General features: G+C 41.9%; 1 protein-coding gene and 1 long non-coding RNA gene across 6 annotated transcripts in view; one reads left to right on the forward strand and one right to left on the reverse strand.

Annotated features, from left to right (window-relative positions):
* Nucleotides 1-6,029: 6,029 nt before the first annotated feature.
* On the reverse strand, nucleotides 6,030-13,110 carry LOC134163322 (uncharacterized). The gene is made up of 2 exons (XR_009964701.1): nucleotides 12,859-13,110; nucleotides 6,030-8,865 (listed from the first exon to the last, which is right to left on the reverse strand). It is a non-coding gene; the product is annotated as an uncharacterized LOC134163322 (long non-coding RNA).
* KCNG2 (potassium voltage-gated channel modifier subfamily G member 2) overlaps nucleotides 12,477-27,888 on the forward strand; it is a 58,054-nt gene continuing 42,642 nt past the window's right edge. The window contains exons 1-2 of one of the 5 annotated variants that reach the window (XM_062618081.1): nucleotides 13,266-13,387; nucleotides 25,805-25,934. The gene's annotated coding sequence lies outside the window, so the exon portion shown is untranslated. Of the gene's footprint in view, nucleotides 12,922-13,252; nucleotides 13,388-13,418; nucleotides 13,782-25,804; nucleotides 25,935-27,888 lie in introns of those variants that run through there. The other 4 variants (XM_062618080.1, XM_062618079.1, XM_062618076.1 and 1 more) reach the window with 4 other exon arrangements.

The raw sequence follows: 27,888 nt of genomic DNA on the forward strand, positions 1-27,888 counted from the left end.
AACACACAGGACCTCAGCTTGTGCTTTAAAATACAATGGATGTGCAAGTGCTCTGATGACACAGAGACAGGGAAAGGAGAGTAACAATCACAGAAGGTGATTTAAAAAAGAAAACTTTTTAGAAGCAGTCAGTAACTGCATTGCACTGTCCCCCTCTACACACAAAAAATTGGTGGTAGGTCCATCATTCCTGCTTCCCAGTGCTCCTACATTAACTCTTTAAGACCAGCAGTGAGCAGCTTTGGAAGTTAACATTGTCAATTTGCAGTATCAGCTGCCCCGGCAGTCCAATAACTACGATGGTGGTAACTGAACCAGAAGACCCAAGAGGGTTTCAGAAACAGGCAGGGACATTGGCTCTTAGCAGCTTTCTGACTCCTACTGTAGAACACCTTTGTTGTCCACAGAAGAGCTCTACAACTGAGCAGTGACCTAATTATTAAATGCTGCTCTTGAAGACCCTGTTTGCTGTTTAATGTCTTTTTGGTGAATTCTGCCTTAAAGGAATTTTCTTTCCATGGTCTTGAATTTTCTTAACTTTGTGCTTATGCCAACAGCCTTCAGGCTTTGTCTATACTGAGTCTGGAAATCTTTCTTCCTCCTCTCCCCAAGCCAACCACGTTCAAACACAGCACTTGCGGAGAGGTGCTAATGTGTTTTCCCAGGCCTCTCCAGACATGATTTAAAAGCTGGTAGTTAAAACCATAATGTAAAAAAATGCATTTGCAAACGATACATTTTTCTCCCACTTACATTTTTTTAAGCGGAACTATCTAATTTTCTCTGAGAAACTGAGCCAGAGCTCATTTTACTTTATGCATATCCTTGGTTATGGCTGAGTTACAATTTAATTGCACTGGTTTTTTTTTCAGTTCCCCACTGTTTAAAAGTCTGTCTGTGATGGCTCTTCTTCAGACTTTACCTGGATCACCTAATGTCCTCTCCACCTGAGGATCAGTAATGTCAGTAATGAGTTATGCATAATGAAACTGCAAGTAGTTTAGGCTCCGTGTGGAAGACGGTGCTTTCCATGTAAAAATAAAATATTTTCCTGATTTTTCACTGGCAGTCCAAGTTTTTCTGTAATATCCATTTCTTCGGACATTTTGTTCTTTCTTTTACTTAACTCTTTCAAACCACACATTTTTCTGTCTGTAACTTTAGTTTCCTATTCAACTAATATCTTGATATTCAGTCTTCTGCAGAAGAACGCTATTTTATGGTCAATTTTGCAATTTTTGGAGTTGAAATAATCTGTTCTGCCTTGCTTGGCATGCACTTAACTCCATCCTTCCATTCTGCACTTTTACATGTGCCAATACTATTTTTCCTCAGGATTAAGCTCCTCCTCTCATGCACTCTTCCAGTCACTGTTAGGCCTACCTCTTGCCAGCTTCCTGATAAACTGTGCTGAGGGGTCAAGCAAAGTGGTTACGTAATAGCATTTGTTTTGGTGATTTTTATTGTTTTCATAGCTGCCTTTAGCCTCTGGACATGGACCGCTGATTTCTTTCATATCCAGCCATCTGATTCAATGTGCTGGTGATTCCCTAGTGTTTTATTATGGCTGATCCAATGCATTGAATATAATTTAGGCTATATGTTGGATCTTGACACAGTATCTATTAGAGCACAAGCATCTTGTGTCACTGTAGGCAAATCATTTACAATGGAGAAAATAACACACTTACATATTTAGGTGTCTAAATCCTGGCATAAAATCCATCAGCTTTAATCCTTAACTCAACCCTCACTGAAACTCACTCTGCAAGGAGCAGGGCTGAAGATAACTTCCAGGGTCTGTGGTGAAAAGTTAAGCTGCAAATGTTGTTCTAACACTTTTTCTGAGTCTAGTTTGATTCAGGTTCTTGAATATGTTCAGCCTGGAATAGAATAGGTTGAACTTGCATATTAAACACTTTCTAACACGAAGTGGAACAGTTTGGAGTAAGTGCCATCTGTACAGCCTAGCCTGGGAAGTGGTGAAGAACTATCTATCATCTTCTTTCAGACCCTGCTTCTGTAAACTTGTTAATCAGTTGCCTGACTCAATGTGAATTTCTCAGGGTGACCTTATTAGGCACATGTTTTCACTGTCCCTTTTAAGGTGGCTACATGCCATGTGTGCGAGCACATATTTCTTATTTGGCAGCTAATGGCCCATAATTCGTATGCAAGAAAGAGCTTCTACAAAATATTTGCAGATAAAAATAATTTTCTTGCATGCTGTAATAAACTGCATGGGTTGGTATCACAAATAGCATAGCACCTTAAATATAAGCTTTTCACACAGGTATCTTTTGCTTGATAATGGTTGAGACGATGTTATTCTGAAGAAAAACCATTTGGTTGGTTTAGTTTACTGAGTTGATTTGCTTCCTGCATATGAACATGTTCATGCTCTTGGGCAATTGCTGTATTATTATTAATTGGATTTAGTAGGGTAGAAAAAGCATTTGAATGGATGTTGCTTATATGTGCAGAACATATAACACTCTTGAGCCCTATCATGCTGCATTTTTTAAATGGATATCCCATCTGAATGGTTTCTTTTTCCCACTGACAAGTCATTCACTGTAGTAGTGCCAGGTTCTGTCCAGTGATGGGGCTCCAGTACATGATGTTCCTTTGACTTAGCAAGATGGTTTCTCTCTAGAGCTTTGTGTCAGGGAGTAGATTCAACAGCTGGCAGACACTGTGGCACGAATTCCCAGCCATACAACTGGGAATCTCAGCGCCAGCTGTAGAAGACCTTCTTTTCCTCACAATAATGTCGCAGGCAGAATGACCTGTAAATGAATTGAGGGGAGGGGTGAGGGGAGGTTGGAACTGGTCATGTGGAGTTGATTAACTTGGTGTTTGAAAGGTACGAAGAGTACAGAGAAATAGGAAGGCTTTAGCAGCACAATGAGAAACACACACGGAACTGGTATAATTCCTAGGTGTAAGCTCAGAAAAACCTATTGACTTCAATGGGATTATAGCAGAGCACATTTTTTTTCTCAGAAATAGGAAATTAAATGAGGGATATCATCTTTGGTAACATAATAAATGAATAAAAAAAGTAAACATATTTCTCTGAAATAGAAATTATAATTAACTCTGGCTTTTCTTCCTAGAATAAGACTAGGGAAGACAGATAGGAGGAAAAATTGTAGCTCTAGAAGGCAACCATGTTGAGGTGGTCACCTGATAGCCAACTGAAGGCCAACTTCTGAAGCTACTTCCAGCCCTTTCACACAAGGTCTGAACCTCAGGTCTTCATAGAAACTTCCTCAGCACCTCCACCTTCCCTGGCAGCTCTAGGATTCTACGGGCCGTAAGATGAGCAAAGGGAGTCTTTTTGTCTGGGCTGAACTGGGGTAGCTTTTTTTTTCATAGTAAAACTTAAATATCTTGTTTTCTCAGTATTTCAGCTCTGAAGTTAGTGGGTACCGAGGTTAAAATACAGTTGTTTGTTATTAAAAAAGAAACAAAAAACTAAACCAAGAACAGTTTGCAAAAAGGAAACTGGGAAGAAAAAAAAAAAGAGAGATTGATTTAATTCAGCTACAATCTGCTTTGCTTGCAGTTTAGGAGCCCCATAGAGAATCAGGTAAGGGTGTCTGACCAGTACTGCCTTGAGAAAATAACAGAATTATTGTTCATTCTTTTTTTTTTTATTATTGTTCCTGTTATCCAGAAAATGTTACATCATTACATTTCAATGCAGAAAAGCTAATGAAAAATGCACTCAGGGAGTGGTCACAGAAATTACAAATACCTGGATGATGGATGAAGAAAGAAAAACACTCTCCTTTTCTTTCTGTATTGACTTCCCTAGCAACATAGAATAATGTTTCAGTACTTTTGATGGCTTTTTTGTTCTGCATTGGGACAAGACTAACACTGTCCCAAAATCACCGGGAACAGGAGTTTCACCCCAGTGGAGCATGCACCCCACCAACTAGGCACTAATTCTCTATAGGGCTTTGATCTGAGCAATCTAATCACCTAGTTTCATGTGTATGTGGGAGTGAAGCCTGCTTAGACGTCCTAGTCAGAGTCTTTGTAAACAAGGACATCCTTCTCATGCTCAATTTTCATGTAGTTTTGGCAATGTACTGGGTGTTTAATCCATTTTAATTTCTGCGGCTTTGAAAGGGTGTTCTGCAGGGTGTGCTGTAAGGAAGCAATAGCTTCCATTTTAGTGAAATGGTGAAATAAGATTTAATAGCAAATTAATCATAATAAAGATAAATCTTGTGGTGATTCACGCAAAGAGCCAACAATTAAAAGCAAAAGTGCAAAGGTAGTTGGTGACATTTAATCTGTCACCTTGGTTTTACTGAAGACAGATAGCTAGAAGAAGGAGATGTCCTTCTATAGGATGACCTTCTTCAGCCAAGCAAACTCCCTGTTTTTACACTGTACCCAGAGCTGTCTCAGTAGGAACTCATTCGAATGTTTCAGGCATGCTCTTGGGCTCTAAATGAGATGGGCTTCCCCATTAAACAAACAAAACCAACCAAACAAACCTCCCAAGATGTTTGTGAACACTCCAGCAAAGATGCCTTCTCAATGTGTACCATCAAACAAAAAGGCTCATGCAATGCATCTTTCTAAATAACAAAGGATCAAAAAACAGTGTGAAAAGGATTGTTGTATTCTGTTTAAATTAATAAAACAGCAGGTCCAAAGTACCTGAAAGAGAGCAATGGATAATGAGTGAAATCTGCCTGCAGTAACTGAGCTCAAGACTGCCCCAGCACATAGCACGGTTTGATAGGGCTGCTGTAAATGCCGTTGGTCAGGTTATAACTTGTATAAATTAGTCAATTTTGCACTCCCCAGCAGCTTCATCTCCATCACGACTATTATATGACAACAAGCATTTCACAAAGCAGCAGCTTCATCTTCTAGCTCAGGTTAAGGAAGGGCAGCCGGACAGCTCCAAACAGCTTAGGACATACTTTTTCCCCAGCTACCTTCCTCTGAAACTGGCAGCACTTCAGACAACAAGCAGAAGGCATCCAAGATGTCTGCTGCTCCTTGACAAACTGCCCCCCTTCCTCTCTTGCTCATCTTTTTTGCTCCGCAGCAGTACCCTACTGTGGAAGCGGAGAGGTTTCCTTCATCACAATGAGGCCGAAGAAGCCAAAGGCAAATGGCTTTTTTGTGACACCGCTGGTGCTTCTGAGCAATCACCTCAATCCTATGAATCCTGAAAATCCCTTTTTTTTTTTTTGTTTTTGCCAAAAATACCACTGGCAACTCTGGGCATTCATTATGTGGTAATGCAATAACTCAATTTCCCTGACAATTGTTTGTTTGCTTGTTTTCAGCAGCTCCTTTGCTCTTGAGCAGTAAATGGGATAAGCAGTGTAGGTAGGACATCATTCTTGTTCTCATCAAGACTAAACAGTGTGAAAAAAAAGCCCCAGTTATCACACAAATCTGCTTAAATAATTCTGCAGGTACCATGACTGAAATTACTCATGTTCTTCACTGCAGTGGCTTTGTTCTGCTTCCTGCTATAGCTCAGCCACAGACATTTGCAAAAAAAAGAGAACAAAACCAAGCATCATTCAACTTAACAACTGATGTAACATACATCAGACCTTCTTTCACAAGTCTTAGCAGCATCCTATTTGTTCTATTTGTTTTTTAAAGACACACTGCTAATGTAAGCCATGCTGGAATTCATGGGGCAACCACATTCCCTCCCTCTTCTCCAAACCACCTTCCTCTGGATATCACCATCTGCACCACCATCCACAAATCCTAGCTCTCCCTTTGTTTTAAATCCGTAACTGACAGGGTTCACAGATGACACAATGTGCATCTTGCTGCCCTAGCCTTCCCTTTCTGACAGCCATTCCCACCTCTCTCATGCTATTGTCACATATAGGAATAAACTGATAATCCAGATGAATAACTTACGAACAGCCCACCAGTGTTCAAAAGCCACCTGAGTCCTAAATGCAACTGTGTCTTAGGTGAATATTTGAGGTTTGTGTACAGCTACTTGGGACCCACTTCTGGCCATCTGTTTTCCACTCAGTCTTAATTGCTATGTAAAGAGCAAAAGCACACTTGCTGAACCTCACAGTTTTCTCTATTTTATGTTGCAAGCTGGTGGAACAGTAGGACTGTTGCTTTCTTATGAAGAAGATGCCAAACACACCAGCAACATGACATTAATTGCAACATGAGCAAACCATTTACCTGATTCTCTTCTTTTTGGTCATAAGTGCACTCAAAGCCAGAAGCTGATACAGCAATGTACATAGCTAAAAAATGCAACACTGAAGCAAAAAATAGCACATCCCTTCCCAAATCCTGAAATTTGTTTCAAAAGTTCTGCATTAACTTCAGCAGGCACAAGGAAGTTGAAAATGTTATTGGTAATATAAAGTCTTTTTAAAGGCCTGGTTAAATTCATTAAGCCCACTGACCTCTTGCTTAGTGAATTCTATGGGCCACATGCTCATTACATATAGAAGTCCAGCATTTCCGATGCTATTTAACTTACTGTTTCTCATGGCAAACAGGCTGAGGGAAGAAGAGCTTCAGGGCCAGTTCTCGATGCAGTCTTTATAATGAGGTTTTCATAACAGAGCACTGTGCATGTTCTGAAGAAAGTCTCTTACTTCTGCATCAAGTGCTGTAGCAGTCTGAATGGTGCCACAGGCATCATGATGAAGAGTGCTTTTCTGCATCTGTTCTTCCATAAAATGGGAAGTACCAACCTCTGCTAACTCAGGGAGTCCCCCAGCCATCCTGTAGCAGGTCTCCAGGCCAGTGGTCAGCCCAGACTCACAGTGCCCCTAGGCTGGCATCAGACTGGCTCTTCCATGGAAGCCATGCTCTGCTTGGGTTTGTCTACAGTAGCATTACAGTTCAGAATAGGACTGTGCTTCTGAAAATAGTTTCTTGATTCTCCCCATTTACTGTGCTTGGGTTCACACTGCCTAACACAAGGTTATTCTGCAGGAGCTAAACTGAATGATCTGCTTCAGCTGCTAATGGGCATTGGGTCCCTGGGAGCACATTATAGCTACTCTGAAATAAAAGCTCCTGAAACACATGGAGTGCAGATGTTGGGCTCTCAGCACCATTTTGGTCCTAATGTAGACACAGCCTTCATTCGCTGTTTGCACTCTCATGCATTTTGTACCCAAAGTGCCGCAATGTGCGCAAAGCAACCTGAATAATACATAAATTCTACCTAACTGGATGCACGTCTATAGTGTGAAGTTAGTGAGTAGGACTGTAAACTAGCCGTATACTAACTCTTTCAGTAGACCACTCCTAGTGGCAGTTTACTCTTCCCCAAAAAATAGTATATTCTCCTTCAATGAAAACTAAAAACCTACTTGACAGCACATTCAATTTCCTATGCTTACAAGCTTCCAGATGACAGGAATGCTGAATGATTAAATATTAATCTGGATCAACTTTCAGAGAGGTTTTGTTAAACTGTTTCAAATTTCGGTGTATTGACATTTAGAATTAAAGGGGATGTACTTTCTTTTTCTTTTTTAAAAAATAAACTGCAATTTACCATGAAAACCTGAGCTCTGAATCAGAGCCAACAGAGGAACTCAGCTTGGTTAAATGGTCCATTTAAAAAAATCCAAAACTGGTCAATTTGAATTATTTTTTTTTTCCTGAGAACCACAATGTGCATGATCACAGAGATCATACTGATATTGTTCTTCTCTCATTGTCCTTGATTTTCAGCCAAATGGCTGAGGAAAACCCTACAGACCGCAAAGCATGTAATGCAGCAAATATAATGCATTTAGGTGTGAGGCTGAATTTACACAATGAATTGTATTTAAGAAGCATTAACCCTTGAGGTTGAAATTTTGCCCAAAGCTGAACAGGATCAAGCTTAACACTGTTGGATTCTTTTTCCATCTGCCTGGCTGCCTGACCATGTCTTCATTCAGTAAGCATCGTTTCATCTCAGAGCCTTGGGTGCTTATGTTTGCTTTGAGAAACAAAACCTGATTTCCAAATAGCCTGCAGTTTATGCTCTGTATTTCTTTCCATTTATAGAATGCTTTATGCCTTAGCATTTTGAGTGGATAAATTCCGACACTAGCAAAATACCTTTTCAGCCTGAGCATGGCTGCTGGGATTGGTTATGCCAACACGGAGGCGGACATATGTTGATTTTTACATCCAAACCTTTGTATACAAGCAATTTCTGAACATGTGGTCTACAATCAGGACAGTATAGCTGCCTGGGTGTGAGGTACACTGCCAGCCACCTGAGTTTGGCAGCTTGGTCAGATCAGGGACAGTTTAATACGTAGGTTTGCATCTGCTTTCAAAAAAGTAGTTGAGATCTAACTATATATGTTGTTCTCATAAGATTCCTGTTTCGATAAAAGCTGTTAACATGTATACCTGGGTCTCATTTTCAAATCAAAGAGCCAAGTGGCTAATAGTTTCTTCCTTGACAGAACACCCCCAATGACACTGGAGATAAACAAAACGAGAAGAAAATATACACCTTTGTACATAAAAAGCTTAATGAGGTTTGTTTTTCAGGGTAGATTTGCATACACTACCTTAAAATTGAGTTTAGCTTTAATTGGAAGGTGGCCTGCATGCCATTGGTTACGACTGTGCTCCTGCAACTGGATACAACAGATTATAGAGACCCAAATTCATTGCTCTGACTCTCAGCAAAGCTGCAGTAACATAACCTGACATCTAATAAAAGAGCTGTAACTCACAGCAATATTATTTCCACACAAAAAAAGGATATGGAGTGTTTATAAACCACAGTAGCTCTGTGATGTCTTCTGTGACTTTCTTAACACCCTTTGTTTATTTGACTTTTGTGATTTTCCAACCTGGGTCATTTTCCTGAAAAAAAAAATTGAAAAATTTGCTTTAGTATAAAAAGTACATCCTGCTTGCAACAAGTACATAATTCATACCTATAGTTTGCAGAAAACCCTAAACTTTCCTTCTCATAAAACAGAAGATAAATACAAAGAAGATGTTATATTTACGTCATATATATACATGACCACTGGTACAATAGATCATTAATATTTTGCACATGACCGCTTTACTCACAACGAATTTGAAGGGAAACCTACTGTATTTTCTCCACTGCTGTCACTGATACAACTATATTATTCTTCCCCACTGCATTGCTACCTGCAGTACCGTTTCTCATCTCTGAGAACTTTGTTCGCATCAGCTGTCCTGAATGGAATGAGTTGCAGTCACACAAATAGAAGTTCAGCTTAATATTTTCCTGTTACCAAAAAAAAAAAAAAAAAAAAAAAAGAAAGAAAAACTCACTCTTACCTGAAGTGAGCAATGCTTCATTTCACTTACTTGGCTTTCCACCATCCTTTTCCCTCCCTACAGCTACAAAAATAATTATCTCCATGACAGGTACCAAAATTTTGGTACCTGCTTCTCTCCCCCTTCAAAAGCACACTCAGCAATACTTTGTGACAATTGATCAAAAATATTACAATGATAGTTTTCAACACAGTCTTCACAGAGACTTTCATTTACCTACCTCTGGGATTTCTGTCTGCTGTGAGAGCTGAGGAGTGGGAGTCAAGCTTCTAGGGGCTTCCTGTTATTCCCAAGTTTCTATACCCATCTCCACAGTCTACACACACCCCAGGTGTCCAAAATTGATGGGGTCCATCACCTTCCCTCGCTTTTTGTGATTCCTCTTTTTTTTTGCATAGGAACAACACATAAACCTCAGGTTCTGCCTGATGCCACGGTTTCTAGGCATGTCCTCTGCAAAGGCTCCCAGTTTACCAATTGGTTCCTTCCAGACACAAAAAAGACAACTTTTTACACCAGTTTACAGCTAAAACAGCCTGGCTGACTGAGGCACCAAGGTGAAACTACAAAATTACAGCAGTAATACAGTTTAATACAGGTACTTACTGCCTAGAATCATGTCCTATTTCTTTGGTCACCAGTGCAGTAATTTCTGGATTAGATGATACAAATCCTAAACCAAAATCATCATGGCAGTAATAACAACTGAGATGATAAAATAATCCAAAGAAATCAACAAAAAAAGCAATGCTAAGAGTCATCTTGTCATGAGACTAGAGGAAAAGGTAACCTTTTCGTCTTCACAGCTCTGGGATAACAATCCGGCTTTTTTTCAGGTTTCAGATAAAAAACCTTTAAGCATTGTATTTAAAGTGCTTTTAAGTTTACTACTTAAAAAATAAATAGATTTCAGAAATTTTAAACTCAATGAAAAAGTTAAACTGAAGTGCCCCAGCTTCTGTGTTTGCCCAGTCGCTGCCATTGCAGTTGCCATCTGTGGAACAGAAGCAATGGCAACACTGGTGGGATGGACCAGGAAGAAATGGGGAAACACACCTGCAAAACATTTAATTGTACTCCCTTTGACATAACTGGGACTTCAAGTGCTGATTTCATTTGGAGTTGGAGCTGGTCCAACTAGAAACTAGACGTTTTAAACTAAATGATCAATGAGGCTATACCCACACTCCCCTATAAAAAAAGCTTCTTGGAGAAAACCATAGAAATGTCTTAATTGCAGTAGGAACGCCTGACTGTAAATCAAACTCAATTGCATTTAGTCCAAGCAAGCCTCGAACAAGAGTGAGAAGGAACAGTAGCTATCCCACTCTTCTACAGGCATGGGCATGAAACAAAGCTGCCATTTTACCTTCTGTGAACCACCTTTTCCTTTTGGAAAGGAGCCTATAGCCTCACTGCTGCAGCTCTGGGTGCTGTGTGAGGCAGGGAATGGCACACACGAGGTTTCCTACAAGAAACATGAGCACAAAGCAGCACAAAAGCAACATTTCTGGGTGATGAAGGCTGGAGCCAGAGACCCAGCTTTCTGCCAAGACTGTACATATACGATCACATCCAAAACAGGTAACTGCTTCATGCAACCTTTTTTCCATCTGTTTGAAAAGGCAGAATTGTATTATTTTGAGGGTAAGTGCGTGCCATGGACACCATAAATGGCATTCTGCTATTGATCTTCACTATCACGCTTCACTATCATGAGAATTATTGCATCTAGTAAAGAATTTGCAACTTGGTGGAATTTGGAGGGAAAAATATTATTTAATACTTTGGACATATTTGAAAGTGGAATTACACCTGTACAATCATGCTCACTATTCACTTCTGGGGACATACCAACAAACACATACAAGCAGGGCTTCATTCAGGTCAAGCTGAAAGGTAACCTCTGAAGATAATAGTACCACATCAGATTGTGCACAGAACTGGACTCTTAATGTCCACAGGCTTGTCAAATTACTGGTTATGAAATAAAAGGTAAAACAAATGAATACCTTGGCGTATTTTAAGTCAAAACATTTTGACAAAATGCAAGCTATACACAAGTGAAGCTAAATGGATAAACAGAATAGGCACAGAAAAGAAAATGCATGAAAATCTCATGCCAATGGAAACACATCCCAGGCTGTCAAGCAGCAAACAATTTAAAATATTGCCATATGAGAAAGGCAAATGGTTTCAAACAGTTCTTTAGTATTGCTAAAAACAAGCTCAGATATTGCAATGACTGTCTCACTTCAAAACTCTAGTGGGAGAGTTGAGGAGAGTGTGAATCACGCTTGGAGAGCATGCAAGAAGCAGAGCCAAGATGGAGCTGAGAAGGACATAAGCAAGGTTGAATGTGTGGTCCTGTTTGTTTGTCTTTTCATAGTGCAAGAACAGTACAAAATTAGAAGGTGACATATTTAAATTAACAATTACTTCTTCAATGTTACCTTGAAAATCAAATAGCCCAAGAGCAATGAACTTGATGTATGCTGTAGTGAATGTAAGCAATAATAGTAAAAGTGTATGTACACACAAAGAGTTTCTAACATCTACAGATAGTAACAACAAAACTATATGCTGCTTTCTTTGAGACATGCAGAGCTGGCTCCTTGCAGAGACAATGGGCTGCCTGGGATTGGCAGCTTTTATCAGATTTGATGTGACGTACTCTTGCAGCTGATCCACCAACTGAGAAAAGACACTAATTAATACATCTATAATCTAAGAAGCAACAATCAAGACAGATGCCAGAACCAGCCAGAAGTTTCCCCAAAGGGGAGGTGTGGGGGGGATGATGTTAACTGGCATGAATGCCAGAAAACACAATAAATAAATTAAAAGGCGTAAAGACTGACAAAAACCTGGACCCAGGCTAGCCACAGAGACATTCTGGAGAAACTGGCAAGAGATACAGCAGGCATCTCAGGAAATGTATTTCAGCCCTTGTAAGTAAGTTGCAACTTGGTGTAGTACCGAGGGTGGTGGTGGTGGTGATGTGTACAAAGCCATCACCATTATTAAACCCACAAAAGTTAGAACCGTGATGTTTCCTGTTTGCACTGTGCAGCGGCATCCTGCGGCGCTGTACACGCGGGCAGACACTGAACACAGGCTATTATCAAAAGACTTTTACATTTTCCCAAGCGCCTGCTCGCAGATGGGAGACAGACAGGGAAATGGCTGTGCACGAACGTCTGTGAACGTCGCTCCCCACTTTCGCTCCCGAGGAGTCCTGAAGGTGCGTGTGTGCCCCTGCACACGCAAACCCCACTAGCGCCTGGACCAGGGTCCGTGCACAATCCCCATCTCTCTAAAGCGGTGGGGGCTGCTGGGCGATCCTTCTCAACGCGACTCCCCGTCGGGCTCCCGGGACGCGGTCAGGCAGCAGCTGCACTGGAGTCAGGCATGAACTCGGTAAAACAGCTCTCCCTTGTTCCACACGCACTGGGAGCTCGCTGACAGCACTCACCTGCCGGAATCAGGCTGCGTCTGCTGCACCGAGCCTGCGAAAGCAGCGCGAAGAAGTAAACTTACCTGACACCAGCAGCGCGACTGGGATAAGTCCATCGACAGGGAGAGCGCATTCGCTGTTTGAAAGTGCGTTTAAATTAAGGCTCGGGTTTAGTTTTTGTGCAACTCAACGCCAGCTGCTTGCGGCCGGGAGCTTACTGGCGCAGGGCCGCTAGCGTGAGCGTTCCTCTGAAGAGGGGATGAGATTAAATATCTTAATAACCATATTAACGCTGTTACCTCCTGGCCGCTTTGCAGCGGGGCGCACCCCGGCGAGGATGATGGCCCGCGGGGCGGATGGGGGCCAGCGCTGCCCCTGCGCTCCCCCCGCCCGGCAGCGGCGGGGCGGGAGCTCTCCCCAGGGATGGGATGGGGGGGGGGGGTGCCCCCGGCGGCAGGCGGCGCTCCGCGGCCGGCACTGGGTGCTGCGGCGGCGGGGCCGCGGCGATCTGCGGCGATCCCGGTGGAGCTGGGAGCGGGGTGCAGCGCCGGGATGGAGCGGAGAGCAGCCGGCTCCTTCCCCGATCCCGGCGGGAAGGAGGCAGTGCCTGAGGTGAGAGGGGGCCGCGGGGCGGGTCGGGGGCACCTGGTGGCGAGGGGCTGTGTCGCCCTCCCGGGTCTGTGCGGCGCCAACTTTGCTGTTCGCAGGCAGCAGCGGCCGCGAACTTGCCGGGTCCCCTCCGTGCCCCGAGCCGCGCGCGGAGCGAGGGGCGCAGAGAGCTCCCCGACGAGCCGCGGCCGCCCCGCCCCGTCCGTCCCGGTCCCTCCCGCAGGGGCTCGGCAGGACCCCGCTCCCCGTCTGCCCCCGGCCCTGGCGGCGCAGCCCGCGGGTAGGCGTCAGCCCTGGGTGGCGCGGTGGCCCCTGCCGAGGCTCCGGGCCAGCCCTGCCCGGGCACGACGTCCGGCGGCCCGTCCTCCCGCACCCACCCCGCGAACGGCGGCAGAAGGTAACGGGTCTGGCGGCGGTAGCGGGGGGGGTCGGTAGCGCTCGGGGCTGTGAGAGGGCACAGCGTCTGCTTGTGCCTTAACTGCCTGAGAATACTTTTCTGTTTGCTTGCTGGCTTGGGTTTTTGGGGTGGCGTTTCGTTTTAGTCACAGAAGCGGGGTGCGTTGAGCTGTCAGTGAAATGGCGATGGTGTGCCGGGGCACGTAACTTCACAGGAGCCCCAAATCCTTTAGTTTTTCGCTTAGACAGAGCTCCCCCTGGGTTCCCGGGTCTTTCGCGAGGTTTACACAAAATTAAGTCTTCAGTCAGGTTGCAACATCTGTGAAATAATACGTGTAGCTAACGTGACTATGAATTTCGGTTTAAACTGTAAGCAAAATGTGTTCTGAATATGCATGTCAGTCATAGTTAATGTTTGCTAAATATGTTACTAAAAATTTGAATGCATATTCTCAGTAAGATCAAGCCATAAATTGTGAAGGAATATCAAGGGTCTGTCTCTATTCAGAACCACACCATTCGGTTTTTAACATACTAGGTTCAGTGTTGGCCCTGAAAACAGGGGTTAAGATGTATCCAAGGAAGAAGGTTCTTGTCTGTAGGACCCTTGACGAGCCACTTCCAGTGGAATCTGAGTGGCGAGCTCTCCTGTTTATGCAGTGCTTCTGCTGGAGTTACTTTTGCAAGAACTTCTTACTGCACCTTTCTTTCCCGCGGGGGGAAGATTGGCTGGGTCTGTAACAGTAGCAAACCTCCACCTGAGTGCTCGTTTTAAGTTCAGCCTCCAGCACCAAAGCTATTTGAGAAGGAAAGGTGTCTTTTTGAGTCTGCTTATTTCCTGCCCCTCCACTCCCCCGGCTATTTCCATGGTTCTTAAATGACTTGAAGATGACCTTGAGAGGAAGAAGTCAGCTTTGCTCAGAGGACTTCAGGCTTCTTTTATTTGCTCTTCTTAAAGCTTCCTTAAAACCAACAAGCAGAGCATTTGGAGGGAAACCTGCGCCCCGTCACTTTCCTTACCTTAACTAAAAGCTGATAGATGTTCCCACTTGTTTTGGAAAGGTTTGTAGCCAAGCACGAAAGATCGGATTTGACACTGCTAAAGTAAAACATGAGGTAAGGCAAGGGAGGGCAGTCCTTTTTCATACATCACCCCTCATGTGGAAAAATTGGGTTAAAAACTATGTGAACTTTCTTCTTTTTTCCCCATGACACTTTTATTTTGGTGGGTTATTCGGTGTGTCTGTTTCTGTGAAAACTCAAGACTTTTGCCTTTTAAAAAATATTAGCAATATTACCATATATTTTCAGGCTGCACTCACTAGGAGATTAACAGCACTTGGCCTTGTGCCTCTGGTCTTGTGCCTAATAATACATTGTGGGAGCACTGCATTAACCGTCAGTAAATGTCTGTCATCTCTTTGGGCTTAATTACAGAATGGTTTTAAAACAGCACGCAAAGGAAAGTTTCAGCTCATCTTTTAGATGTCATACAGCCCTGTGTATGAATAATTCTCATAGTGCCTGGATCTGTTGGCAGTGGCCCCATTAAGGGAATAAAGCCCTGCTTTGTTTATGTGGCTTTTGAAGCCCTAAAATTTTGGGGCTCATTTTTTTATTTCCCTTTAGCAGCTCTGTGTTGATAAAATAGACGAGAAGAGTTGCATTTCTTTGCTGAACAGGATGCTTAGGCAGGATGGTCTTCGGATGCTCCTCGTCTTTCTCTTTGTTGTTGTGTTTGATTCTGGGAGAAATCCTTTTAAATGCCTGACTATGATTTCAGGGCAGCCTAAGAAATTGCTCCCAGGCAATTGTGCCTTACACTGAACCCAGTGTTGTCAGCAGTCAAACAGGATCAGTAATCAAGCTGGTGTTGGATGGGTTGTGAGAGATCATGGAAACATTTGTACTTCTCTAGTACAAGACCTGTCTAATTAGACAGCCGAGAGCCAGAAAAGCTGATCAGAGTGGACAGTGCTATAGCTAACCTGTGCTAACGTTGTGCAATGTTGGTACCAAGTAGGAGTGCTCAGATGGTGAATTATTCCACAGTATCGTCTTTTGAATGCTCAGCATAGCTTTTAGCTTGTGAACTTGCATGTAGACAGCTATTTAATTGCTTCTTTTGAGCAATTGTTGGAAAAACCAATCTGGATGTTATATCACTGTGTCCTCAGATTGTTTGCAAGGAAAAGAGGCAGCATTTTAAGACTAAGCTCATGATAAAAGTAAATGTTCAATTTGAACAGTAATAAGGGAAGAAAGAGAAAACTGGAGGCAGTGAAAATTCTTAAACATTTTTTAAAGGTTTAAGTGACTGAGGAACCTTTCTCCTATTTTAAAAATGACATAGGCAGTCAAAGGCCAGAGTGCTAAATCTGTGATATTGATGGGTCTCACAGGTGGCTCAGAAACCTTGTCAGATATGTGTGATAAGGACTGAGGTTGTTTCTTTGCAAGTTTTCTGTAGCTCTACTAAAAAGTGAAGAAGCCGTTATCAGCTCTGGCCATGTACCTCTTTGAACATTCAGGGTGCCTTGCATTGAGTAGCTTATTTGCTTAATTAAGCCATCAGTTTTGAGTTATGTGACTTGCATGTTTCCCTACTTAAATTAATGTCTTCATCAGATTGATAATTACACCTTTTATAATCAATGGACCTTAATGCTTTGTTTGCATCAGACCTTTTTAAGTACCTATTAATTAAGCCTGACAACTTGGAGTTACTTTGTACTGCTTTCCCAGTGTAGTCTTATTCTGTTTCACAGCTGAACCTACATCCCATTCCAGGAGGCAGTTTAGCCATAAAGGGAAGTGATACCCTGTTGCTTCTGTTTTCTTGAGTAGTGTCTTGCTTGTGGAAGACCTTTTCCTTGCTCCTTGCTTTGTTTCTTTTTCAATGGGTCTGAGATATCAAGGCAAATTAAGGTTCTGTGCAGGTTAAATGGTGAGCAGAATTAAAAAATATTATTTTGGAAGACTCTGGCACTGGTCATATTGGCTGACGCAAGCCAACTGGCTTTCTGCTGACTTCCCATGAGAGAAGGGCTGGAGTCCCTCTGCCCTTCTGCCCTTACCAACTCAAAAATCATCCGTGATTCCTTAATAAAAGCTGATGTGCTCTAGGCTGTGTGCTTTACATTTTAAATCCTTCAGTGCTTTCTGGAGCATTATTCTTATTAAATATTTACAATCTCTTTATGGTCTGTTTCGAGTTTTTTTTTTCCCTGGAAAAAGATGAGAAATATACAGTCTCCCAGCTTCTTAACTGGAACTGGTATCTTTGATAATCATTCTGGCTGTACCAGCATATTTGCTGTCTCACAATCATTTGGTGATAAAATCTAAAATTTTAAAGCAAATCAGAGGTTTGTGGTATTTTTTTTGAAATTACAGAAAACTGAGAGAACAGTTTAAATTACTGAATCAAGTCCCTTTAATGTGTTCCTAGTCCTGAGTAGAAAAGATCTCAAATGATCTCTTTCTCATTGTCTTTCAGGATTCTAAATAACTACATTAAAAATGAAGATAAGTAAGACTGTTAACTGTGATGCCAGCTATTGGTAAAAGTAAACATAAATTCACTGTGTTTGCAGAATATCTACCAGATAATGGTTCTCCATGCTCTGTGCTATTTGGTTAACTAGTGTCTTTTGTTTCACGAGCTCTCTTGGTAGCACTCGTGAAGTTTGTTGAAAACAAGGGATCCAACTAAAGCATGTAAAATTAGAGTTCTTCACAACTGGCAGGAGGCAAATCAATATTAGACAAATGGGAAGGAACATGAGCATTTAAAAGGAAAAATGTACTCAAGATTCTAGGAATATTAAGGCATCAAGATGAAACAACAATAATGTATTAAAAACATATCCTTTCAGTGTTGTTCCAAAAGGTGAAGAATTACACGTGCTGGTAATTATGGAAATTATTCTTGTCTTCTCTTTCAGAGCTTTGTGTTTCTTGAAGAAACAAATAGTGTTCAGACCGAACACAAGAAGCACTTTATAAATATCAGTGGTACGGGTTTTTTTGACAATTGAGTTAGAACTGTTTGTCTCAGCCTTCTATAAATGGCTCCATTAGCAAAATAAAAAGGCTGATACCTACTGAGCAGGGAATAATGCAAAAGATTCAGCATTTCCTATGTGTAGGGTTGTCTTGTGCCAGGGTGCCCACTGCTCACCCTCGAGTGAATAGGAGCTCCATGGGAACAGCTGTGAGAGTGTTGGTGATACCCTTCTCCATCTGAACTCTGTCACTCCCCAGGTGGGAATGGGTGCTGGCACACAATAGAACCATAGAATCATTTAGGTTGGAAAAGACTGTTAAGATCATTGAGTCCATCTGTTAACCTAATACTGCCAAGTCCACCACTAAGTTGGCTTTGCTTGGTACACATGGGATTTGAAAAAATCCCAGGTGTTGCCCTGGGAACTTCAGAAAGGAATGATAAACCTGTTTGTTTTCTGAGAAGAGACATTCTGCATATGAATGCTCCATCCCTGGCAGTGTTCAAGGCCAGGTTGGACGAGGCCTTGCGTGATATGATTTAGCATAAGGTGTCCCTGCCCATGGCAGGGGGGTTGGAACTAGATGATCTTAAGGTCCTTTCCAACCCTAACGATTCTATGATTCTATATGTGTAGCTCTTGCCATCACGTGGATTTATTTATTTTTTAAATGTTTCTAGTCGACTCATTGGAATGAGCTGAAAATGATGTTTCTCAGATGTACTGTAAAGCAGGCATCATATGTTGGCTGTGAAGCAAATTCCTCACACATGTTGTTATTTTATGCATATTTACCCCACTGTCTGAATTACAAGGTATCTGTAATTTTAAAATGTTTAAGGAGAGACTTGACAGATGAAGGAAAAAGGAGAATTAAGACAGCCAGATTTAGGATAAACCATCCTTCATGGATTTGGCACTGCTGTGATAATATTTTTTCATGCCAGGTCTTGTACACCTGAAAAATATACCTTCAAAACTTCTTCAGGTCTAGGTCATTTCTGACACTTTGGGATTTTACCTATCCAGGGTGTTGAATGGAACTGGATTCTGAATGGGAAGCTCATTTTCATCTACTTTTTTTGTTTCTCCAGTTAGAATTGGACCACAGCTATTGATTTTAAATCTTTGTCACATCCAAACAGCTTTGAATCAAAGAAAATACTGCTTTGTTACTCATTCGACTAAAAGCATGTATCCCTTAGGGCAGATCTACTTACTGTGGTGACTTTGAAGGTGTAAAAACTTGCATCACCTCACAATCTCTCCCTTTCGCCTCCTCCTCCCTCTCAGTCCTTCCCTTCCCATGGAGTTCAGCAGTACATGGATCATGAGCCCTGGTTTCCATGACTTATACTGCTGCTGGTTCAGGTGAGTTTGGGATTACTGGGCTGTTACTGGCCTGAGATGGAATGATTTCATTCACAGCTACACCCAAATTTAATCACAGCTGAAACGTCACTGAATTGACTGAGCAACAATATAATACCATATTCAGCATCAACACCAATGGGAATGTGCTGGTTTAACCACACAGGTGAAATTAATGAAGGAAGTGATACAATTCCCATTAGTGGGTTGAGGTCATGAGTGTTGTGAAGCAATGTCAGCCAGGAGACCAGCTCACTGCCTGAAATTGGTCAGCACACCGATGGACAGGTTTTTCTGCTTGTAGAAAAATGTTCTTGGGGCTTTTTTTTATATTTCTAAAAAGAGGAACACCCGTCTTTGGAAATGAGGAGACAATTGCTAGAGAAAGTGCATTGTCAACACTTGTCATTGAACGTTCAAAATAATAGAATAAAGGATAGACTGAGCTTGAGAGAAGATTAAGGGGTTTTGAATTCTTCATAGTGAAGTGCAAGAATCGTAAGTACTCCATGCTGAACAGATTGTGATGGGCAGCAGGAGAACCAGTTGTTTTCCTTCAGATTATCAGTGCAATTTGTTCAACTGGTAAAGCCAGGAAGCCAGAGCCTCCATGGAGACTCTGCAATCACGATATAAATTCATTCAACGAAACTCTGAGTGAAAACCAAGTCTCTTTAGTTTGGAGCTTTTCAAATATTATTCCAAGGCTAAAGCCTGTATGGTTTAGGATTTTACTTTACTCTGACCTGCCAAAATGAAATTTTACTTGGTTCTCAAGAATGAATTCTTTCCCTCACAAACTGCCTTTGATGATGTTACTGAGTTAAGGGGGAAGTAGTTTAAAAAGCAGATGTTTCCCAGGATGTAGAGCAGATCCTCAGAAATTTTACTTACTAATTCTGACTTAAGAAATTGTCCTGGGTTCAGCAGTAGCAGTCATTTTTGTCCTTCTTAGTAGCTGGTGCAGTGCTGTGTTTTTGACTTTCAGCCTGGGAGCAGCACTGATAACACCATTTTTTTTTTGTTACTGCTCGAATGTTTAGTCTGACCAAGGACTTTCTGATTCTCATGCTCTGCCAGGGAGGAGGGGAAGCTGGGAGGAAGCAGAGACAGGACACCTGACCCAAACTGACCAAAGAGGTATTCCATACCGCAGCACAGCATGCCCAGGATGTAGAACTGGGGGCAGCTACCCGGAAGGGATAGAGCACTGCTGGGTAGGGCTGGGTATTATTGATCAGCGGGTGGTATTGTATTCTCTTCCCTTGTTATTTCCCTTATCATTATTATTATTGGTGGCAGCAGCAGTGGTTTGTGTTATACCTTAGTTACTGGACTGTTCTTATCTCAACCCGTGGGAGTTACATCCCTTTCGATTCTCCTCCCCATCCCTCTGGAGTGAGGTGGGGGGAGCGAACGAAGGGGGGAGAGAGAGAGAGACTGTGTGGCTGATTTGTGGCTGACTGTGTTTAAACCACAACAGAAATGATTACTTTTTCAGAGATTACTTTAATGTGCTTCTAGTTAATGAAGATTATGATAGACCATCAAGATTGATGCCATCTTTTCTTATTTCATGCTTCCTTTCCTCTTTTAATTTTTTGTGGTAAATATGCAATTATTTTTTGATGGCAGGGACTTGCTATGTGTCTCCATGGACAGGCTGGTACCACTTTGTTATCATTACTGGACCTTTTACCATCTTTCCATGCTGCAAGACATTGTTGGTCAGCTGAGCAGTTAAATTTGTTTTATAATAATGCACACTGACCTAGTTCTGAGCTTACCCATATGCTCAGAATAATGACTAGTCTTACATGCCAGACCTAAGCAATCAGTGAAGCTGCAGGAAACTTGTTTGTGGTTTCTATTGATGTGTTTGGGTATGCTTACTTTGAATTATATCATTTATACAATGTCTTTCAATATCTAGAAGCACACAGTAAAATCTTGACCCTGTTACATTTAATTATGGAGACAGTTCCTGTGATATTATATGAAGTCTTAGTTTCCAGCCAAGTTTTATGTATCTTTTCCAGCTTGTCATTCTGCTGAAGTTGTGTTTGCTGATTAATGGGAAGTCATGGTACCACATCAGAACCTTAGGGACTCTTCAGCTTACAAGAGGACGGGAGCATCTCCAGTCATACCAGTTCTAGTCCAGATACAGTCAGTTTGCTACATAGTTTCCATGCCTAGAATACTTCTCTTGTTGTGTTCTTGTCTCTCATGTTTTTCAAGGTCATTTATTCAGGTTTGCCTTTGAGCTGCAGTTCTTAATGTTACTAGATGTCCGCAAAGTCATCAGAAGTGTTTCAGGAAGAAATCTTCTGAATATGACTCTAAAACCTGTGAAAACCTTTGAAAATATGTATGGGTTAGAGAAGCTGATCAGGGTTACATATGAAAGAGACACATTTTGCCATACGTTTTGCTGTAGAAAGTCTTTCTGTGGCTAGTTGAATTAGTCTTGAAGGAGGTATAAGGCTCCTTTTTATACCTACTGATTTAGAAACAAAAGGTTAGGTCCTTTGAGGCTTGGAAATGCACAGTATGCACAACCTTTTCTTTACTTGCCGAGAGTAGAAGCAGCATATCCTCTGTGCTTTTGAGAGTTCCAGCATTTGATAATTGTAGATTGTGAATCTTCCCTTTTGTGTGTATATTCTTCAATGTAAATGTCACTAAAATATTTCTTGGTTTAGTATTAAATTTAGTGTTTCCCTAAAACCCTTCTTCTAAGTGCAGCCTCTCCTGGTGGTTTTATGAGGCTTCATGCTGTGAAGGCTTCCTCTGGATGCAGAAGGACTTGAATTTGTTCTGTAGACTGCTGTTAGGAGCTCGCAATGGGAGCAATGCCTGGCTGGATGGAAGGGAAATGTTCTTCTTGGCTGTGCTGAGGTAAATCAAAGGAGCCTGCCCAGATTCACCTCTGGGTGAATTCACATCTCAGTCCTAGATATTTATTCTTGTATTTCTTTGTACTTGTACTATGGTCTGGAGTTAAAACCAGAAAAAACAACAGAGTCATGGGTTGATAATGTACTGCCCTTGGGCTAAGCAAGAATAAAACTTCTGATTTTCTTTCTTTTCTAACTTTAAATAAAAATTTGTGAAAGAGCTCACATTCAGTGCCTAAGCCTGCCAGACTTCACACTTCATGAGTAATTCTTATTCACACAAACAATCCTACTGATTGTATTGGTGTCCTGAAGCTGATGGGCTCATGTAATTAAGGGGTTTCAGGAATGGATCCTTATAGGGCATTTAAAAACCTTTTATTTATCAAATCTTATACATTCTAATTACTAGTTCAGTTAGTATACTTAGTCATGTTATTAAGTGTGTTGAATCATTTTTAATAACTGTTGTGTTTCTCTGTGAGCTCTGATTGTGACTGGCAAACATGTGTTCAAGTGCTGTAAATGTGTATGTGCATGCTTCTCAGAAATACGCTTTTTTGTTTCATATTAAATATGGCTCCATATGCAACAATTTACTACAGTTTTAAATGCTGGATTATTTTTTCCTTTTTTTTTTTTTCTTATATTATCTAGAATTAATTTATTCCTCAAATGAAGGGATCCATCTTTAACTTAAGTGAGAAAACCAGTGCTTATAAAAAGTATTGTAGGGAGCATATAGCTGTATGCATGTATCAGTCTGAAAAACCAAAGTCAGGTGGGAATTCATCATGTATAATGGCAGCAGCCTGATTCTCCAGCAGCTGAAACCTCTGGAGTCAGCATTTCCCTGGGCTTTTCTTGCCTCCTTCTTGGTTGAGAAGATTTTTCAGGCATGATCTAAAGATCAAAGAGAGCTGGTGACATGATTTTCTCCCCCCTGCTTTTTGCTTCCTTGGCATCCTTTGTTCTGATTATTCATGCTTAAATATCTTTGCAAAAAGGACAGTGTCTGTTTGTTCTTCTTTTACTCCTGGAAATACAGGTAAATTAACCAGTTATACTCTAAGAGTATTGTTTATTGCACAAGGCAATAATAATAAGGCAACAATAGCATAAGGAGTGAGATAAGCAGTAGGCTCAATGGTGGCATGTGCATTTGGTGAGCTGTGCAGGTTAATACCTGTTTAAACTCCGTTAGCATCACCCTGGAAGAAAGAAAGAAGCCAGTTACCACCATCTTGGCCTTCATGGTGTTAGCCGTAGCTTAGACAGTGTAGATTTCATCTTTGTTTCCAGTACTCTTCACCACCATCACTTCAGAGATCTCTACAGGGTCCTGGTGTTGTGCACTGCAATCCTTGCCTTAAACTTTGCCACAAGAGCTATATGAGGCCCATAATGACCTATTTAACAGGATTTTGATAATGCTTTCCTTCTCAATAACCTAGTTATTGCCTGTGTACCTTTCTTAGCTCAACCAACCTCAATTGCAGGCAGAACTGTAGAGGAGACAGAGAACGGATCTCAGGGGTATTCACAAAAATAATTTGCAATCCTGACAGAGAGCTGTACTTTCTTAATTATCTTTTTCCATGGATTTGGAATATGCCAGTTTATACCACTCTTGGCATTCTCAAAAGTGGACCATTATTAGAAAGAAAAAAGAATACGTAATTGTACTACAGAAAGATCCTACTCTACAATTTTTAAGTTATTCTATGCATCACTGGAGGTTTCAGTGCAAAATCGTGAAGCAAGAGACACAGCTGCAGTTATATTAAATAGCATAGAAAGGTACAAAAGAAATCAGACCCTTTATTTTCAGAATGTAAATGAAAATGCAGTGTTTGGGTTAGGAGCAAACTGTTCCGAAGAGCAGAAGACGTCATGATTGTGCATTATGAGGTTCTTTGAACCTTCCAGTGAATTGTCTTGTATTAGCTACTGATTTTTCCATCCTATTTCCATTTATGAAAGCTAGTAGAGGTGGCCTGACTTTGAGCTAGTCATTACTGGAATTTCAGCTGACCATTATATGTGCTCAAATAGTCATAATGTAAGTCTAATTATCCACTTTCACTTAAAATAAGTTAGTTTAAAATTGCACAGAGGGGTAATTTGTCTTTAGGTGGTACTAGGTCAAGGTAGAACAGCAGCATTCAGGCTGCTCATCCACACATCTGGCATTATTTTCTGTCTTCTGGTGTCATGAGCATGAGTTTTGTCTCTATTCATTTTGTGCATCCACTTACGCATTCACAGGGATAACAGATATCTCAAAGAAACACCTAAAGTGGCTTCACAGTCATCAGCTGCATATCCATAGGGCTGTCTCTGAAAAAAGGGACAGGTCTTTACAAGTAGGCCCAGCAATGCCTGACTTCAGGTTTCTGAATTAACTCCTAAGCCCCAGGTTTGGTTTCCATGCTGCCCACACCATACATGTGCACTGCAGGTGAGCCCTGGAATGGATCTGTTCTGCAGTGCCCTCCCATCCTGCTCCCTGTTTGCTCAACTTCAGAGTTGTGAAGCATAACCTAAAGCTTTTCTGCATCCTGCACAGCTGAGTTTCCATTCTCTGGAAACCAGAGTACTAGAAAGTCTGGGAATAGGCAGCAAAATAGGCATCTAATGGGATCAAGATACAGCCAGGCTTTGTACCTGTATGCAGAAGGCAGAAAGTGCTCCAGACTCAACATTGTTATTGTCATTTGGGTGGGTTTTTTTTTCTCCACAGGAGTGTTTCTGAACTGCTGCCACATAGCCAAGGCTGAGTGAAAGCTGTGAGCAGGTACCTCACTGAGTCCCATTAAAATGGGATGGTCTTCAGGGGTGGTTGCCTTCAGTCCTTTGAAAGGACAGAGCTGAGCCTGCTGTTTTCTTTGGGGGGGGTACCCTTGAGCTGGAGCCATGTGACTGGGAACTGAGTTGCCCTCTTGAGTGAAAACAACTGATTCTGAACATCTGGGGCAGTGCTCTGACTTTAGCTGGGTATTCCCTTCAACTCCCATGCTGAAGCTGTGCCTCTCATGCCAGAAAATCTTGGGGCTGGATTGAGAAGGCAGAGGTGAGAGGGAGCGTGATACTGTGCCCTGTATTGGTGGTGGTATGTGGCTTGCTTCTCACAGAGTGAGGATGGAAGATAATGAATGAAGGTGATAATGAAATGGGTATCCCTCTGCCACTTTGTAATTTCAGCTGAGCCAACTGATAAGTGTTGGAGTGCCAGGAAACACGTGGGTTTCCAGGGATCCAAGGATGGATTTAAAAACATTTTTATGTTGCTTATTCACCCGTGTTACATTTCTGTTACACCAGTGGGTTCTCAACAGCACAGTAATAAGTATGATATTAGTACAGTTAAGGTTAGGTTTTTGTAATTATGTAAAAGCAATTTAATTTATCAGGTTTTATTTCCCACCTGTATTTTTTTACTGTGTGTTCTGGGATGCCTTAAAGTGTCTTTGAAACAAACAATGTGGTAGCAGTAGAGGTTGTTAAAACTGCCCTGAAGGAAATTAAATGTTTTTAACAGAAAATGAGACAAAACACATTAATGAAGTGTGTGTTTGTGTGTCAGACTGGGTGCTTTCTTTCTTGCAGTTGCATGCACTGACTGATATGGTTCTGCCTGCTGCCAGAGCCTGCCTTTCCCTGGAGGGACAGCATCTCTGCTTCTTGGGGGAAGAGAGGGAAGATGTATGAGACCTGATCTCCAAATTCCATCCTTTTTTTAGTTTTCCTGAGTGGAGTGGCAGGCATGGGTGCATGAGAGAGAGTGGCAAGTCCTTGGGGCTCTGTGGAGCCAAGACGTGTCTGAAAGAATGCCGAAGTCCCTTTGGGTGGGAGAATAAGGCAGGCAGCCAGGTGGGTGGTGTTAGGACTGCTTTCTGTGACCTGTCATGGACGAGGTAGCAGAAACAAAGGCTTAGGTGAGGTTGCAAGAGGGAGGTCTTGGCTGGAGCTTCCATTTCAAAGCTTTTTGCACCTTTGATGGTCTGGGAATGTAGTGGTTGGTTGCCTGAATGGTTAAAGAAGATAGGGACCAAGCTATAGGAGCTTTGAATATTATTGCCCTAGAGAGTCCTGGCTCCCTGTGGGCACTGATGTTCTAGAGCACTTTGAAGAGTCTGCCTCTGTACAGAGGGTACTGCTCAGCCTTGATGATGTATAGTGAAGCTGTTGTTTTGTTATAATGTGTTACAAGGACAGATTTAGGCTGGGCCTAGCAGAGCTTTAGCTCTTCTCCCACTGCCTGTGGCTTCCCTCCATCTCCTCAACCCCATATGCTACTCAAAGCATATGACAGCATCAGAAAAGCAAAATGACAGCATCAGACATGGAGCAAGAGACTGTCACTTCTCCCTATCAACCACTTTGTGTCTATGACTCAGCCTGCCACGGACTCTGAAAGGAGTCTGTGTCTCCATTGCATTATGTGGTGCAGTGTGTGTGGTGCAATGCATTTGCTCCTTTCAAGGGTGCCTACAGCAATGAAAACATGTTTCAGCCCCCCAGGGTGAGGTTAGAAGGCATTAGCCTGCAACTAGATACCAGTTGTAAAGTATACACAATTTTGGGGAAGACTGAGCTAGTGGACTGAAGTACACAGAACTGATTTCCTGCAGAGAGGATGCAGATGAAGGAGGAGTAGACAGCAGCATATGGCAGTTCAGCTCTGAAAAGGCACTGTGCAAAATGGCACCTCCTTATTTAGCGGATCGGCTTCCTCTGTGGGTGCCCTAACTTCATTTTGTAGAAGACCTAATTCTCTCTTTTGATAACTGAATGGATTTGGTCTGGAAATAGAGAATCTCATGGTTCCTCTAACTGAAACTTTTCCAAAGTGGAAAGACACTGTCAGTTTAAGGCAAATAACATACATTGGAAGAGAAGTTTAGGAGGCAGCATACCAAGACTTTAGGCCAAACCCCAAGAAAACGTTTGGAAAGCATTTCAGAAGTAATAAAATGCAGAAGAAAGAATCTTTGGGATGTATATGGGGGTAAGTCCGTTAAATTTCATCCACTCCTGAGCTGGGCAAAATCGAAGGAAAATCTTTGCTTAACTGTGGACACATCTTGGAAACATCTGCATGCTGATTCTTTGAATAACCTCTTTCCTGCTTTTGAAGGATCATCAGGCTCAGGGGGGGAAGTGCAGGAAGGAGGAGACTGGGGCTTAGTAGAAAGGGAAAAGAAGTTGGGTTTGGTCTGGCAAATTGTTCATTTTATTTTCATTTGAAGCTACATTAAGCTTGATCTCATGCTCTGAGTCGCCTTGAAGAAGTCATGAAGCACTGCCATGAGATGGTGAGCAAATGGTAGTATGCCACTGACATTGATTGAAGTGATTGGGGTAGAGCCAGAAGGCCAGATACAACAGAAATACCAGATTTTGGTTTTTTATATACTTGGCCCTTTTATGGCCCCACATGATTGTTTCTCATGTTTATGAAACGAGACATACTAATTCTCAGAGCAAAAATGAGAGCAGGAGGTGTACTGAGTATTTGTTTAAAATTTGACTTTCCAGCATGTTGGTAGTCTGATATGAAAGTTGATAGCCTCGTCCTCCTGAGGAAAAAAAAAAGAAAATAGATATCAAAATAACCTGTATCCATCTACCTAATGGAAAGCAGTCAGGTGGTGTGACTTCCCTCAGAATAGCTGGAGTGTTGTAAAAGTGGTGAGAACCAATCCTTAGAAATGTTTGTTTATTCATTGGCTGGAAAAGGGAAGGAAATACATGTTTTTCTAGGAAACACTTCTGGTTTTATGATTTGTATAGCATGCTCTAGTTACGCTAGGCATTGAATGGC

Source organism: Pezoporus occidentalis, unplaced genomic scaffold, assembly GCF_034315485.1.
Source record: "Pezoporus occidentalis ecotype Australia unplaced genomic scaffold, CSIRO_AGI_Poc_V1 ctg2, whole genome shotgun sequence".
Lineage (NCBI taxonomy): Eukaryota > Metazoa > Chordata > Aves > Psittaciformes > Psittacidae > Pezoporus > Pezoporus occidentalis.